Source organism: Phodopus roborovskii, unplaced genomic scaffold, assembly GCF_943737965.1.
Source record: "Phodopus roborovskii unplaced genomic scaffold, PHOROB, whole genome shotgun sequence".
NCBI lineage: Eukaryota > Metazoa > Chordata > Mammalia > Rodentia > Cricetidae > Phodopus > Phodopus roborovskii.
The window spans coordinates 16,693,844-16,711,672 of record NW_026126413.1 but is presented as its reverse complement, the minus strand read 5'-3'; the positions used below and the strand labels follow the sequence as shown (position 1 = coordinate 16,711,672).

Sequence of the window (17,829 nt, the reverse complement as noted above, 5' to 3'; positions counted from 1 at the left end):
AGTTTGTTGGATTTTGCTTTTTTGAAATTCAGAGCAGTTAAACGCCCCCCCACTCCCTTCCTATGTGATTCTTTATTACAACTCTAGGATGTATACATCTTAAATATCACTGCTTTACAAAGTTATAGCATGGCTTTTCTTCAGTCTGTCTATGCAATACAATAGAAGTACATAGAAACAGTGTGTGTGTGTGTGTTTCCCAGCCTCATGTGGAAAGCTTTAGGATTGAGAGGTCCCTCAATATTTGCTTAGTTTAACCAAAAATAAAAGTGATAGCCAGAAATGTCTACTGATGACATAATTTTTGTAGTCAGAAATAGAATTTAGAGCCCAGGGTGTTGGTACACATCTTTAATCACAGCACTAGGGAGGCAGAGGCAGGCAGATCTCTGAGTTCAAGGTCAATCTGGTCTACAGAGAGAGTTCCAGGACAGCCAGGGCTGTTATACAGAGAAACCCTTTCTTGAAAAACAAAACATACAAAAAGCAGGAGGAGGGAGGGAGGGAGGGAGGGAGGGAAGGAAGGAAGGAAGGAAGAGAAAGGAGAAAAGAGAAAAGAAAATGATGGAAGTTCTGACTTAAAAAATCCCTATTTGTCATGGTTTTAGAAGCTGAAGTCACAGATCAGGCCGCTAACAGATTTGATGTTTTCCTATGGCGGAGGAGGCCTGTGATGTCTCCTTGTCATAACAATGCTATTTTATCAGTCTAAACCTCCCAAAGCATAGTCACATTGTGTTGGAAGACTGTTAGCACTTAGTAAGGAGGGAAGAGACTGGACGACGTTAGGAGGCTTGTGCCACTGTCTGTGCTTGAGAGTTGGTGACTGAGTTAGAGACTCTAGAGCGGGGTTCTCAACCCGTGGGTCGCAACCTTAGGGTCAAATGAGACTTTCAGAGATCTGCTTATGGCCACTGGAAAACACATGCATTTACATTATAATTCGCAACAGTAGCAAAATTACAGTTATGAAGTAACAACAAAATAATTTTATGGTTTGGGGTCAGCACAACATGAGGAACCGTGTTATAAGATCAGGGCTTTAGGACGGCTGAGAAGCCCTGCTGAAGGGTGCTTTCCATAAGAGCGAGGTGATCTTTGAATCAGAGGCACTGCTAATCTTGCCATTTTGTCTTGTTCTTAGCATGATTTCTCACATAGTTGCATCTCAGAAAATATCTAGTTATCTTAACAATCTTTCCGTTTTTTATAAACGAGTTAATTTGCATATTTTAAACAATAAAATATTAAGTTTATGAGTATTTTACATTTTATATATTAGTAAACTTGCAAGTCTACTAAGGAAAATAAATTAAGAACATTAATTCTATGAAAGTGGTTGTCCTCTGACTTCCACATTTTTGGCAGCTATTTTAAATACATCTAAATACATTTAAAGAGTATAATTAATTTCTAAAGTTTTGAGTAAATCTACGCATTGTGAATATTAATTGGTATGTTCCTAGAAAATTTGAAGCAAACATTTATAACTATGTCTCTGTTCACTCAAATGTGTATAGTTCACATCCTTTAACCACCTCTCAGAACAGGCTGTACTACTGAGTAAGCAAAGCAGAATTATTGTTTTAGGTTCATAAAAACCTTAACCTCCCATTTATCCTCATGTGCACCCAAGGCTGGATAAAAGCTTAATAGGCACATATCAGCCCACGGCTGGTTGACAGTTTTATCTCCTGGAGATGGAAGTTAAGCTTAAAGCTTAACTGTGAGAATCGTGTTTTGCCTGTAGGTGGCACTCAGTGGCTACAAGTTAGTCATGTGAAAACCAAACTGCACATTCTGTCCTACTTATTTATTCCTCGCCTTGGTGCTCTGCTTCAAAATAAACAGCTAAACATTAAAGTCAGATGGGAAAGTAGACTAGTCCAATATCGTTTGTTGTGATGATTGGAGTCATTATGAAACCACTGTCTCTTATTGTGTAACTTATTAATTTTTAATGTGTAAAAATGCAATCATAGTACCATGTGGTTAGACACAAATATTAGTCAAAGATGATGACCTTATGAGTTGGTTAAGCTTTGAGTTATGAGATGGATTAAGTTGTAAGTGACATATTTCTAACTCCTGAGGCCTGGATGAACACTTAAATTTAATGGCACTAACTTTAGTTCCTCTCATCTTCCTCTGTTGAATTTGCAATATGTCACTGGAATGTCTCATGGAATTTTGAATTATTTTCCCCTCTAGAATTTCTAGACCCCCTCCACCCCAAAAAAGTAGACATCTCAGGCTTGTGTGAACCTTGTCACACACATGTTCTGCTTTTGATTTATAATCACACTTAGTAAGTTTTCCGTGGCACATAAATTTTGTTTTCTTTCAAAAATTAAAAAAGGTAGCCTGATAATTAAATTTCAAAAAAGTAAAGATAACACTTTTAAAATGATAGTACATGTTTTAAAGGACAGTAACATTTAAAAAATAAGAGCACGTGACCTTCCAGTTAGTCAACTTAAAGTCTTAGAAGCATCATCTGTAGGGTGTCCCCACCATGTCCTCTGGACCTTTATAGGCAATGAATGGAACTCAATAGTCAAAGAATGCCACTTCCTTACTCCTCTTATGGTGTGAACTGAAGCTATGAAGACATGAAGATATGAAGAAGTAAAATTCCATGGCTTAAATTCTGGATAATTGGTCTACACATAATACTCACAATTATGTCATTGGTCTGGAGTAATAATAGTGGTCTAAATATATTTTCGGGAAATGTTTTGGCTGGGCAGCATGTACTAAGGTAAAACTTAGTCCTGGTTTGAATATTTGCATGCTTTTACCAGAACTTGATGCTGACCTTTTTTTCTTTTCTTTTCTTTTCTTTTTTTATGTGTATCTCCTAACTAGCCACTCCATTCTTAACTTTAATCTCAAATGTCTGTTACTCTTATTGCTAGCCGCTTATGGGAACTACTCTGTGCTAGGCTCCAGAAACATGGAAGTACGAGAGAAATGGTTTCTGTGTGCAGATGTTCATTATCTAGTTGCTGTTGTTTGGATGAATCACCCAAAGTTCAGGTGCAGAAGTGCTCAGAGACTGAAGGAGTGATTAGTAGGGCATGAGGGCAACCATACTAATTAATGTGATTACTTTGAGTGGGTTAGTTATGTGGGCAGTAGATACTGATGTTTGCCTACCCCATCTTCCCTTTCTCTCTCACACACACACACTTTCACACACTCACACACACTCACACACACACACACCCGCGCTCCCACCACACACACACACTCAATGCAGTCTTGCCCTTGTGCTCTCTGTCCTGGACACAGAGAAGGCCCTCTCCATCTGCACCTGGCTTAACCTTGACTTCCCAGACTTAAGAACGAATTAGCCAGTTTCTGATATTCTTGTTATTAACAAACACAAATCATGAAAAATTCAGAACCGTAGAAAGTATGGCAAGTTCTCTGCTAGACATGTATGTCAAGTGTCATAGACAACGAGTAAGTGGTATTTACTTCAGGAAAAAACAAACATCAAATGCCAACTTAGGAAAAGCAAGAAGGGTGCAGTGGTGGTGGTCCATGCTCGCCTGCAGTCCAGCACTTGGGAGGCAGGATGCTCACGAGTTTGAGATCTGCCTGGGATGCATAGTGTGTCAAATACCACAGGTTTTATATATGTTACCCTAATTCTAATAAGATAAAGCTTTTGGAGCACTGCTTAAATACTAACACCTGCATCTAGCTTAGTTCTTTAGATTAACATTGCTGGCCTCCCGAAGCAGACTGGATGGTTTGTTTTATAGTCTTTACCTCTTATGGTTAAAATTTTGGAATAGTATTGGTTGTAATATAAACCATATCATATTTAGTATTTTTGGCATGTTTCCTTTATCATTCTGTTTGGAGCTTTTATTGCAGGAATATTGAATATTTTCAACAAAACTGTTTCTTGAACTGTTTGAAATAATATACCATTTTAAAATGCCAAGTCAATTGACTGAGAACTAATTAATCCATGTGCAAGGAGTCACCTTCAAACTAGCCCCCAACCCCTGATATACTTGAACTTAATCAAATGCTCCAGATATATGACAGCTCTGCTGTTTTTACAATTAGATTCCGTACTTCAGACAGGAAGCTGTGAAATGCACTTTGGGGGAAGAGTGTCCTGTCAAAACAGGCAAAAGGCATTTGCATGTCTTTAGAATATATTTATTTGTATTACCCTTGAGAGTTGCAATCTATTGATCTCACAACATCTGTTGTTTATGGGGAATAGAGTTGAACATCTGAAATGTATTGTTGAAATTTACAGGAAAACATTTAAGTCATATGAAAGAGCATTCTCTACCCTGGAAAGTGGGTTTCCATTGAAGAATTCTGCAGCCCTGGTTACTTTCTTGTCTTCCCAGCTGCTCCTTGTGACTTCACCTGTCCACTAATAGGCAAGTACAGTTGTGTAGGAAAGAAGGGCCACCAGTGATTCAAATTTCGTTGTTTTGCACAAAGCACTTAACATTGCACAAGGGCCTGAGGGGAATTACGGCTAGTGCCTCTGTCTAGATCTGCCTTCCCCATCCCCTCACGCCCCATTCTGTGCCCCAACTCTAGTGATTTTTGCCACCCTTCGGATACCGCTTTGATTTTCCATGTTGAGTATATTTTAGGTTTCTCAAGCCAAGGAGTTGTTCTGGCTTTCAACAATTACTTATTGTACTTTTCCAGTGTGGCTAGGCACTTTGCCAATATTTTCCCCCACAACAAAGCTACAAGGTATACTTGGTGTTATTATCCTTGTTCTACCAAGTGAAACAAAGAAAACTAAAGCACAAGACTTTAAAGTATGAAGTGTCTTGACTTTTGTCAATGGCTACATGACAGCAAATCCAGTGCTCAGGCTGCAGTGGTCTGTGCCTCTTCAGAGCCTCAAGGACAGGACCTGGTCAGATGTGCACAGCTAAAGAGAGCCTGGCAGGGAGCACCTGGCTCAGTGTAAAACCTATTTAGAAATAGGATGGAGAAGTGATCGAGGGAGACATTAACCTCTGCCACCCACACAGGCTAGCACACTCAAATACATCTCTCCATCTCTCTCATGCATGCATGAATGCATATACGTGTGAGGGGGTGGGTAGACAGAGACAGAGAGATGAGTGAATAATTTTAGGCAACACTCTCAGATAAATAAGTGTGTGTATGTGTAAACATAAATAAAAGGACAAAATTTTCAGGAGCTTGAAACAGCTCTTGTCTCACTCTGATGAAGAGCTCCAGGTCAGCTTCAAGCTATCTTCACCTAGGGCCGGGGATGCAGCTCCTTTATGAGATGACAGCATGGCAGAGGGGACTGTGATGACAGAACTCATGCCAGCTCACAAGGTTTCTGCTTTGAGGTGACGTACTACCCCGCCACAGCAGACACTAAAGCGGGCACTGGTTAAGCCTGGTGTCCATTGAGTGAAGTCCCTTCACAGTCAAGAACAGGAAATGACTGGAACAGCAATGGGAAACCACTGTAGTTTCTGCTCTGGTTAGGAATTCCATGATTATTTAATAAGTCTGATCATCTTTCTGCCATTTTTGTCTTGCTCCCAAGCAAAGAGAAGTAGCAAAGACTATGTAGTCATCATTACCAGAATTTCAAAAGGGATATCATTTTCTAGTTGTTGAAGACTTTTCCCAAGTGGTTCTATACTTCACCTCTTATCTGTCTTTCTGTAGGAGGTAGGAAAGATGACACTGGATGTCTTCCATAACTTTGACAAGTGCTGGAGAAACCCTTAACACGAGTAGAACAGTAAATTATAACTTCCTCGTGAGGTACCTTAAGGCTTATTTCCTTATAAGGAATAGAAACGCATTCATATTAGCTCAAACACAGTTTCTGGGTGAAGGAATAAGGCTGTTGCACAGACTCCAGATAAAAGTTTTGCTGTGGCTCTTCCTGGGAAGCAGGTGTCAGGGAGTTCCTTCTTCTCTTCCTCTTCAGCCTTAGACTCTACTTTTCGCTGTTATTTTTCTTTTCTGTAAGCCTGTTTCTCTGTAGGGCTGTAATTGGTCTCTTACTGTGTACCAGTTCTTCAGAGAAAAAAATGTCTTGATTTGTGTCCCAAATACTCTCTCCCAGGTGACAGAATCTTATTGGCTAGGCTTAGGTCTGATGCTCACTCATCGATGTCATTGATAGTAGGGAGGGAAGTAGGAAGCCATGAGTTTTGTGGGTGCATCAGGGTCAGCTAACCCTCATCTGTCTTCCCTTTTACTTAGCATAGGAATTCCAGTGTTTAGTGGAACTCCTAACTGCCCAGATCAAAGCAAAGCAGTCACCATTTTCCTTTGTAGTTGTAGTGGCCATTAAGCATGGAGTGACCTAATACTTGTTGTTGTAAGCAAACACTCATACACATAAAAAAAAAAATTCTTTTTAAAAATTGTTTTTATTCTTTGAGAACTTCATATATGTATGTATTTATGCATGCATGCATGCATGTGCATGTATGAAAGTATGTATGTATACAGTGTATTTTGATCATATATAACCCCCATAACCCCACTCAAAATCTCCCTGGACTCAGCCTTCCACCCCCCTACCCCCATCCCCTCATGTCTGACAACATAACAGCTCCCAACTTCAAGCTCTCTCTTAATTTGTTGTATGCCACTGAGTCTCGTTAGTGGCGCCCATGTACACATGGGGGCGGGCCTATCTACTGGAGCATTAACAACCTTCCAGTGGCCACACCCTCCCCCAGTTACCTTCTTTTCCCCAGAAGCCATCAACTCAGCTAGGGCTGGGGCCTCATGAGCTCCTGTGTTAGCCATTTTGGAATTGTGACTGGCTTGCGCTTGTACAGGTAAACAAGGCTGGGTGAATTTATGAGCGTGATAGATAGCATTGCCTTGTCTAGAAGACACATCTCATAGCACCCTTCCTCATGCTATAACTCTTACATTCTTCTTTTTTCATGATACATATGATAAATTATGTTTATACAGTAAATTAGGTATGAACTGTCAACACAAATCCAAAACCAGCCACTGAGAAACATCCCAATCCAAAACCAGCCACCATCCCTGGGACTGAGAAACATCTGGGTGACTTCCTTCAGGATGTTCATCAGGAACGGCATGGTGGTACATGGGCAGCACACATGGCATTGGCCCGTGCCGTATGATCAGTGCACCAGGTAATAGGGACGTGCACGGATGGCCTGTGGAAGGAGTCCAGTGGCTACTGGGGTGGGGCCTCGGTCAGAAGGACTCTAGTCTCCTGCAGCAGCATCACCGGCCTGATTCTCACACTCTTTATGGCTTCCTCTTCCACGGTGTTCCCTGAGCCTGGAGGAGCGCATTGACACAGGGTGCCCTATGGTGCTGAGTATTCACACTGTCTTATTCTTAGTTATAAGTCTCTGTGCTAACCTCTGCCAACTGCATCAAGAACTTTCTGTGGAGCAGGTTTGAAAGCAGCATTTATCTACAGGCATAAACATAAATACTTAGAAGTATTTAGCAAAATAACAACAGTAGGTCCCTCACTAGCCATGCACTTTGGAACAGCTTTATAGTACCGGTTACACCTTTCCTCCTGTGTAACAGGCTTCAAATTCTAGCACAAAGCCAGCAGTTGCCCCCAAAACAGTCGTGTCAGTATTGTACCAGGAGGCACCCAACTGACAATCTGAGCGAAAGTGGGGAGGCTGCCTTAAACGCCCTTCCCTGACAATTCGATCGATAACTAACCTATATGCCATCCTCGAAAATCATGTAGTAGCTGTTGGAAACAGAAACAGACACCCACAGCTAAACACTGAGCCAAGCTCCTGGAATTCAGTTAGAGAGTGAGAGACCGAGAGAGAGAGAGAGAGGGAGAGAGAGGGAGAGAGAGAGAGAGGGAGGGAGAGAGAGAGAGAGAGAGAGAGAGGGAGGGGGGGAGGGGAGTGATAAGAAAAGGTGTCAAGACCAGGCTCACAAACTCTTGACATTTTGAGGGGCCTGCCACCCGGCTCCCAAATAAATCACGTACATAGGCTTATTCTTAGTTATGAATGCTAGGCCTTAGTTTGGCTTGTTTCTAGCAAGCTTTTCTAATCTTTAATTTAACACATCTACCTTTTGCCTCTAAGCTTTTATCTTAATTTCTTTATTTCTTCCTTTACTTTTACTCCATGCCTGACTGAGTGGCCGGGTGGGTGGCCGGGTGGCCGGGTGGCCAGGTGGCCGGGTGGCCGGGTGGCCTCTGACATCCTTCCCTCCTTGTTCTCTTGCTGCTCCCCTCTTCCTGGCTTCTCCTCCTATTTATTCGCTCTGTCTTTTCCACCTATCCCTTTCTCCTGTCTCGCTATTGGCTGTTCAGCTCTTTATTAGTTTAGACAGGCAAAGAACCCCAGCTTCACAGAGTGAAACAAATGCAATGTAAATAAAAGTCACACACCTTAAAATAATATTCCCCAACATTTGAATTTTCTTGATACCATAAAATGAGTTTTCCTAACTTTGAACATTACGTAGTATCTTCCTATATCCTTTCCTTTGGGTAAGTGCTTTAGTTCTACTAATCATTACAAATTATTAGTCATTTTCTGGATATGCTTATTCAAAATATTTGCAGTAACTTGAAATATCTTATAAACCAGCTTTGTGAAAGGAGCTGTAAAAACAAACAAAAACCCCTTGCCATGGCTTCAGAGTGTTTATCACGTGCTGTGTTGGCCTGAAACAAAGACGGCCAGGCTGTGTGAAGCCCTTGTATTTGATGCTTGCTGGAGGTTGGTAAGATTTAGTTTAAGTGAAATGTATATGTACTTGCCTCGTTACCTGACGAAATGTCCAATAGCAGACATGAGACAGTACATTTATTATGACGGAAGAGGAGGCTTTCAAATTTCCATGCCACTCGAGTGGCCTAGCATTCGCAGGCTAAGAAAGCATTTCATTCCTCAGCCTTACTCATTTGTTGTTGTGCTCATTGCTATATTCCCAGGTAGAGTTTATTAATATTCCAGTAAAAATGATGTCTCTTCATTTCCTTTTCTTTCCTTCTTTCTCTTCTTCTTCTCCTCTTCCTTTTCCTTCTCCTTCTTTCTCTTCTTTTCTTCTTCCCCATTTTCTTCTTCTTTGCCTATGCTATATATTATGATAAGTCTTTTGGAATAAAATGTTCTTCCACTTTACCGGTTGGGTAAAGGTCTTTACTAGGCTTTTCTAGTCAGTTAGCTAGTAATGAAAATATGCTTGTTGCTTAGCTATTTTGTTTTTATTGGTAGCATAGGTGAATATGCTAAATTAAGCTTAAAGCAGATTGTTTTATCTTTTCTAATACTATCCTCAGATGTTGGTAGAAGACAATGGCCTTTTAAAGAGACCAAGTGAAAATCTTGCATGTTTTGCCTCCTCAGTTTTATTTCTATGGTGTGTTGGTTTATTGTAACGCTTGTCAACAAGGTGGAAGGGACAAAACATTTGCTAAAGTCCTATGTGTGACCTGGAGCCCCCAGAAAGAGAAAGCAGCCTAAGGGTGGTTAAGCTATTTGGGATGTAAATGTGATTGTAATATGAAATGCAATTTAAATTACCTAAACCCATGGGATGTGGGTCATTCCAAGTCTCTTGCCAAGTATAAAACTCATACTAAGCTGGGCGTAGTGACCTGCTTGTAACTCCAGCCTCTCCAGAAGCTGAGGCAGGAGTAGCCCACATCCCGGCATGCCTGGGCTGCTGAGTGATTTCATGGTCAGCCTGGGACAACCCAGTGAGGCCTCGTCTCAATAAAGTTTTTTTAAATGGGCCAACCATGTAGCCTAGTGAGAGCACACTTGCCTAGTGTACATTAGGCTTGAATTCAGTGTGATTTCAGTCCCCACATTGCACAACAACTGAAAGTCACTAATCAAAGTCTTTTTCACAAAACACTGGCTCATAATTTTTTAAATGTAAAAACAATGTAAAAGGCGTACATTTATTTGAAAAAAATAATTTCAGATTGCTTTTTCAAAACAAAAGTAGATTTGATTATTAATTGTTTGATTAGTCATAATGTGTAGATCTTTATGAACACTGAAAGTGCTGTAGATTAGTGTAGATGATCACCTACCATCTAAATAAGTTAAAACAAAATTCAAACACATAAAACCTTTACAAAACTATAAATCAGATGCATAAGCAGACTGCACCAAAGGAGTTTACGTCACTTGACCTTTTGAAAAGGTTGGGCACTTCCAGTTTTCCACAGAGCAATCGTCCAGCCTCCATGTAGCACTTCCTCTACAGAAGTCTGTCTGCCCCTTGACACTCATCACTGGCCATCGCATCTCCATCTGATTAGAAAAATGGAATTCTTTTGTATGGAGTTATACCTGAACTAGAGGAGCTTACCCACCATATTATATTTTCCCTGGATACGGTTACCAGGTGGGATGTTTGAATTGTGAGACACAGATGCAGACAGTAGGTGCAAGGGCATAGGTGAGAATCCATGATGCCATGGATGCTGAAGGAGCTTGTGTACACAGATTTGCATGTCTTCAGGAACTTAGGTAGAAAGTGTTAGGCAGTCGAGTATGCAGTTCATGATGTGCCTGCCTTGATGATGTGTTTGAAACCTCAGCTCTCTCCTTTAGATGACAGAGAACAACATCAAGTTTAAATTGGAAAATGCCATAAGCAAGTTTCTTTATAGAAAGGTCGCCCTCGTAATGCTAGGAAGCGAAAAAACTTACGCTAAGGCCTTCCTCTGCTTGCTAGGTGCCTTACCTTTAAAGTTCCCCTCCCCCAGCCTGACAGCCAGCCTTCTGAGCTCACTGACCTCTGTGAAACACAAGTGCAGACAAAGCACAGTGGCTTCATGTGGGAGGGAGAAGTTAACTTTAATTTTATGGATCAGGAAGTCTGCATGTATTAATCTAGTCCTTGAAGAAGTAAGGTCTGAATAAGGGGAAGTGGGTGGGAAAGGGAATTTCCAACAGAGGAAACAAAAAAAAGTACATGGTGTTCTTAAGGAATGATTATTGTGACTAGAAGAGTGGATGCAGTTGGAAATGAAGCTGGAAAGATAGACAGGGACCAGATGACCAGGGAACTTTTAGGGTAATAAAGTTTAAATATAACTTACTTTACTTTTTTTTCATCAAATGTACCACAATATAGATCGGATATTTTCAAATTAAATAAATAAGTTTGGAAGAATCAAAGTTGGGAGAATATTGAGTTTTTCACATATTTGGATAGGAGTGATGTAAATAGAAGATTTAATGAAATTATTATACTGTGCTACTCTCTGTAGTTTGAAACTCAGTGACAGCTCATTAGTGAATGGAGTGTTGTGACTCAAGGACAGGTGTAGATCTACTAATGACCTGATGAACACAGATTTCTTTCTAGTTCTATTACTATCTTAAATATCCTTTGAATAGTGAGTTATTCAGTTTAGAAGCAACTGATCTGTGAAGACCCCAGGGTTTCTAACTATAAATGAGAGTAAATCAGTGGTTTTCAGATTATGTCTTTACCTTTAGGTGAGATTAGTATGTTCTTTCTAAGCAGAGTTTTAAAATGAAGTCAAATAAAAAAAGACATAAAACTACTTTGAAAAATGGTGCCACCGATGGCATATATTGCTAAAATTCAAATGGCCTTTGATTCCCTATAATCTTGAGTTCTCTTAGTTATAATTACAGGACAGGTCACTTTCTAGTACTTTTTTCTAGCCACGACATACTGAAATTAAACTGAAAAATTGACTTCTCAATTAATTACTAAGAGCTACTAAGCATATATAGGAACCTGAGTAGTATTTAAAGACCTATATATACTAAAAATATTTAAACCAATGGCATGGAAGAGGTGGACCCAGGCCCTGGAGTGATTTAAAGAGGCAGGTTAAGCTGGTACACTGGATTAAAGACTACCACCCTTGGTAAGAGCTCTAGCTGTCTCACCTTGTACATCACCTTGGCTCCAGAGAATGCAGTCATATCAAATACACATACTGATTAAATCATTCATAGGAAGATGATAAGAAGCATCAGATGGTATAGATTATTTAGTACTCTAAATACATAGAAATCTCAAGTAAAATTTCAGGTTAGGTAAGGTTTGTTTTCCTGAGGATGTATGTCAAGGAGGCTTATAATGCAGTAGCCAGAATACAAACTGGAGAATGTGTGGATAATTTTGCTAAGAAAGAGAGAGAAAGCCTCTTATTTGAAATGGGTTTGCTAATATATGACATTTTCCTTGAGTCAGTATTTACTATTTTTATTTCATTTGTTTAATTTTGAATGCTTATAAAACGAAAGTATTACTCTTAAGAACATCTTGTTTATAATAAAAATTTTATGACAACTTCATGAAGCAAAAATAACTCATCTACAAACATGAATATGGACATGTTCACTCAAGGAAACAAATTTAAAAGATAACATTCTAATTTTAACTAGCTAGTATGTGCAACTGTTTTATTTTAGAGAGATGAATACCCTTGTTTATAGTTGAGTGACATTCATTGCTTTGGTTTTTTTTTTTTCATATGTTAAAGTTATGGCAAATTTTTATAAATCCGAATCCTTTTCACAATACATACCTCTACAAAATGTTCAGTGATAATTTATATATATATACACATATATATGTATTAATTATTTTTCTTTTTTTACATATCAATCCCAGTTCACCCTCCCTTCCTCCTATGTCCCCAATCCCCCTCCCATTCCGTCACCCCACTCACATGCCACAGGGAGGGTGAGGCCTTCCAGAAGGGACTATCAAAATCTGTCAAGTCATTTGGAGTAGGGACTAGGCCCTCCCTCCTGCCTCGAGGCTGAGGGATACGTGCTCCCAAAGTCGTTTTGTGCACCAGGGACATCCTAGTTCCACTGTCAGAGGTCCTTTAGACTTCCCAGGCCTTCTGAGACCCACGTTCGGGGGTGAGTCGGTACAGTGCTGGATTCCCAGCTATCAGTCTGGGTGTCCATGAGCTCCTCCTTGTTCAGGTCAGCTATCTCTGTGGGTTTCTCCAGCCTGGTCTTGACTTCTTTTCTCCAGGAGTTCGCCTCAGTGTTTAGCTGTGGGTGTCTGAGAGAATTTTCAGGTCATACTTTGAAAACCTGTACTCCACTAAATTCGAAAATTCAAGAAAATGAACAAATTTCTGGATAGCTATCACCAAAATTAAATTAAGAACAGATAAGCAACTTAAATAGACCTATAACCTCTAATGAAATAGAAGCAATCATCGAAAGCCTCTCAACCAAAAAGCCCAGGACCAGATGGCTTCAGTGCAGAATTCTACCAGAAATTCAAAGAAGAGCTAATACCAATATTCCTCAAATTGTTCCACACAATAGAAGCAGAGGCCTCATTACCAAAATCTTTTTATGAGGCTACAATTACCTTGGTACCCAAGCCACACAAAGACATAACTAAAAAAGAGAACTATAGACCAATATCCCTGATGAACATCGATATAAACATTCTCAATAAAATACTGGCAAACCAAATACAAGAATACATCAGAGAAATAATCCACCATGACCAAGTAGGCTTCATCCCATGGATGTAGGGATGGTTCAACATACGAAAATCTATCAATGTATTCCACCATATAAACAAACTGAAAAAGAAAAACCACATGATCATCTCACTAGATGTTGAAAAAAACCTTTGACAAAATTCAAAACCCTTTCATGATAAAGGTCTTGGAGTGATCAGGGATAACAGGAACATACTTAAACATAATAAAAGCAATATACAGTAAGCCAACATCCAACTTAATGGAGAGAAGCTTAAGGCAATTCCTCTAAAATCAGAAACGAGACAAGGCTGCCCACTCTCTCCATATCTCTTCAATATTGTACTTGAAGTTCTAGCTACAGCAATAAGACAACAAAAGGAGATAGATCAAGGGGATACAAACTGGAAAGCAAGAAGTCAAACTGTCACTATTTGCAGATGATATGATAGTTTACATAAATAACCCAAAAAACTCTACCAGGGAATTCCGACAGCGGATAAGCACCTTCAGCAAACTAGGAGGATACAAGATTAACTAAAAAAAAAAAAAAAAAAAAAAAAATTAGTAGCCCTACTATATACTACTATATAAAGACGATAAAGGGGCTGAGAAAGAAATCAGAGAAACATCACCCTTTACAATAGCCACAAACAACATAAAATATCTTGGAGTAAACGATTACCAAACAAGTGACAGACCTATATAGCAAGAACTTTGTGCCTTTAAAGAAAGAAATTAAAGATCGATGTGTTTTTTAAAACATTTCATCTCATAATAAGGAAAATAAAAAATTTCACTTTTAAAAATGAAGTTTTGGCAATGAAGTTTGTTCTACTCTTCTGACTTTGCTAGAATACTTAACAATTTTTGAAGTTTGATGTGGCAATAATTTTAAGAAAGTGGTCTAAAGTTTTTCCCATGTGTGATCATTGTTATGAGCGACATTACCTAATATTTGGCATTGACAAAATGATGAATGAATAATAAGAGGGTACTGAGGTGGTGTGTAGATTAGGAATTGGAATTTTAACATGATTCTTGATGGCTGAAATTGAATTAGGATTGGCTCCTCAGGTCTTCTGCTCTGGGAGAGCCATGAAGAATGAATGTCTCGTTTCTTTAACATACAGAAGGAAGTTTGTTTTGTTTGTTGGTTGGTTTTGTTTCATTTTGTTTATTTGTATTTTTTAATAGGTATTTCAGTGTGTGTGTTTTGGGGGCGGGTTCTGACTGACAAAAACTGTGCTTTATATGTTAGCCTATAGATAAAGTAAAAGAATATTAAACATAAGATTTATGTTTTACCCTCATAAATTTATAACATAAATTTCAACAAAGAAAAAAGGAAATGCAGCAGATAGATAGGTATGATGGCATTTTCCCCTGTGCCTAGCTGGACAGATGTCCTGGTAATGTGCGGGATAACCAGGACACAGTATGTTGCCACAGTGCATGTAGGTTTTGCCCCCAACCCCACATACTTGACTTTGAGTGTTTTTGGAAAATGAAGGAATCGGGGTCTGGGAAGATGGCTCAGACAGGAATGTGCTTGCCACACAAGCACAAGGAATTGAGCCCAGGTCCTCAGGACCTACATATAAAGCAGACACGAGTGTCTCAGTGCTGGGAGTGTGGAGACAGGAACAGCCCTGGTGCTTGCTGACCAACTACTCTAGCCAAATCAGTGGCTGCCATTTCAGGACGGCACCCCATCTCAAAAAGTAAAGTGGGAACCTGGTGCTATGCCTTGATTCTATACACATGTGCATACATGTGCATATGAGTGTACACCCAATAAAAACATGTACACACACGTAACACACACGTGCGCACACACACACTCATGCATGCAAAAGAAAGAAAACATGAAGGAATTGAATTACCTTTAAGTGCATATCTAGCTCTCGCTTCTTAGAAAATTCTGTCTAGACCATGTAAAGAGGGAGAGGCTACAGCTAGGTGTTTCCAATGACCAAGTTTTATATATCAGTAGAAGTCTTTGAAGTTAGCAGGTGTGTAATTCCAACTGTTGATGAAGCTGATCCAGGTGCATTGCAAGTTCAAGATCAGCTTGGGCAACTTACTGAGATCCGGTCTTAAAAGTAAACAGGGCTGGGCGAGCAAATCCATGGAGAGCAACTTCATGATGTATGAGGTCCTCAGTTCAGGCTCCACGACCAAAGAAACAAGCCCTTGAAATACCTGTGTGGTCTGTGTAGTCTGTCTGAAATCCGCTTCTCCCTTCCACATGTGTAATTTATTCCTTTCCTCCCTCCCTTTCTTCTGTCTTGTTTACTTTTCAAATTTCTGATTAAGTTTTGGCCATTGATTTTTTTGGGTCTCCTTCCTGGTGCAACAAGCCTTTAAAACTTCAAATCTCCCCCCACCACTGCTTTCTCTGCCTCTCACTAATTTTAGTCTGTTATTCTGATGATCCACTTTTTATGTGCCAGCTTGGCTAGACAGCAGATACCAATTACTCAGGCACATGCAAAGCAAATTTGTAGATGTGATTGAAGTCTGTAATTGGTGACTTTGCTAGGTAAAGCAGGTAATTCCAGATGTCTGGTGGCCTACTTCAACTAGTTGAAAGCCTGTAAGGAATGTTGGGGTTTCTCTGAAGAGACTCCATCTGGATAGCAGCTTCGGTCCATGCTTCCAAATTTCCAAGCTGCCCTACATGATGGCCTGCTTGTATACAGGTTTCACACTTTCTTAGCAGCACCCATAATCAGGTATGCCCATGCTTAGTAAAACACCCGCTTCCCCATCCCCAGATGATTTCTTTGAAGTGGAACTGGCAAATTATGGTTTTATTTTCCTTTAGCTCAAAATAGTTTTCAAATTCCCTGTTGCTTCTTTCTTGACCCGTTGTCCATGATGCAGAGTGTGCTGTTTAAGTTCCAAATACTTGGAAAATTTTCCAAGTACTTTCTATAGCTCATATCTAAATTAATTTCATTGTATACAGAGGCCATGCTCTGCATGATTCTATATAAAACTTTGTTTTTTGTTTTTGTTTTTGTTTTTTTTTTTTTTTTTTTTTTGGCTCAGCATGTGCTATGTTGTTAAAAGAACGAATGTGTGTGTGTGTGTGTGTGTGTGTGTGTGTGTGTGTATGTGTGTGTGTGTGTTGGGGAATTGTTGGTAAATGTTCCATGTGCACTTAAAAGCATGTGAATTCTGCTATGGTTGCTTAGAATGTTCAATAAGTGGCTCCCATTGTTTTAGATTGTACCTTACACTTGAATTAATGTGTAAATTATACCAAGTAATTTGAAAATTTCTTGATCAGTGGGATTTTTTTGAAGGAAAGTATTACTGAAAAACTAAGCACATAGTGAGTCCTGACTGTATATAATGCATTGATTATTCTGTGTAATCTTAGTCAAAATTTTTGACTTGATTTTCAAGTCATACTATAACTGTTAGTTTCATGTCTTCTGTGTTAGGCTTACCTTATATAATAGTTAGAAATTTGTTTTCTTTTAATTGTTCAGGAATAAAATTTTAGTGAGCTTATTCTTGGACTTAATTTTCTTCTGAATATTTGTTAAGTGTGTTGGGGGAAATTTTATCGTTTCATCCCAGGAATAGACAAAGTGATAGAAAATAAAAGAAATCATATCAGCACATTCTTCTGCAGCTTGTTCCCCCTTCTTTAAGAAAATGATAGTATCTAGTTATTGGTATTTCCAATGTGTTCAGATCTTGTTCTTTCCTTAGATTTCCTATATTTCTTTAAACAATGTACTTGGTGTTTGTGTTTAATTTACAGTTTATGTAGCATAAAGTTATACCTGTCTACTGTGACCAGGAAAGAGGGTTAGAGCACCTGTTTAGGTTCAGTGAATTTATTATATCATTTCAGTTTGGTATTTGGAAGGTGCTCTAGAAGCTTTTTGTCCAATGTCTCATCCTATCTAGAACTCATTAGATTTGTCCATGTTCTCAGTTATTGTGGCCATGTTTGTATGAGATTTGTTGAAAGATTTATTATTTGTTCATTTTCCTATTGTCATTATTCATGACAGCTGCTAATCTGTAGGAATCAGTCTTAGAGGGTTAACTGATTTATTGAAGATCATTTTTTTCTTCTAATAATGTAGACAGTTTGAGTCTGAATGTAAGTCTCATTTATTTTTTCCTGTAGTATTGTCTAAAACCTCCCAAACCACTCAGCAGTCTAAAACAGCGTATAGGCTTTGCAGCAGCTACTAAATGTACAGTATCTTTCCTGGGCCACCCAGTAGTTAAGGGACAACTATGAAACAATAGGCTAAGAACTGTCCTTAAGGAAACTCATTGAAGCAGCAATCCTCTGAGATACATTAAATGTCTATCTGCCC

At 39.3% G+C, this 17,829-nt stretch overlaps 1 protein-coding gene across 1 annotated transcript in view; it reads left to right on the top strand.

Moving 5' to 3' along the window:
• The window catches only part of Cwc27 (CWC27 spliceosome associated cyclophilin), a 162,540-nt gene that overhangs the window by 30,500 nt on the left and 114,211 nt on the right, over positions 1 to 17,829 (top strand). The gene's annotated exons all lie outside the window — the stretch shown is intronic.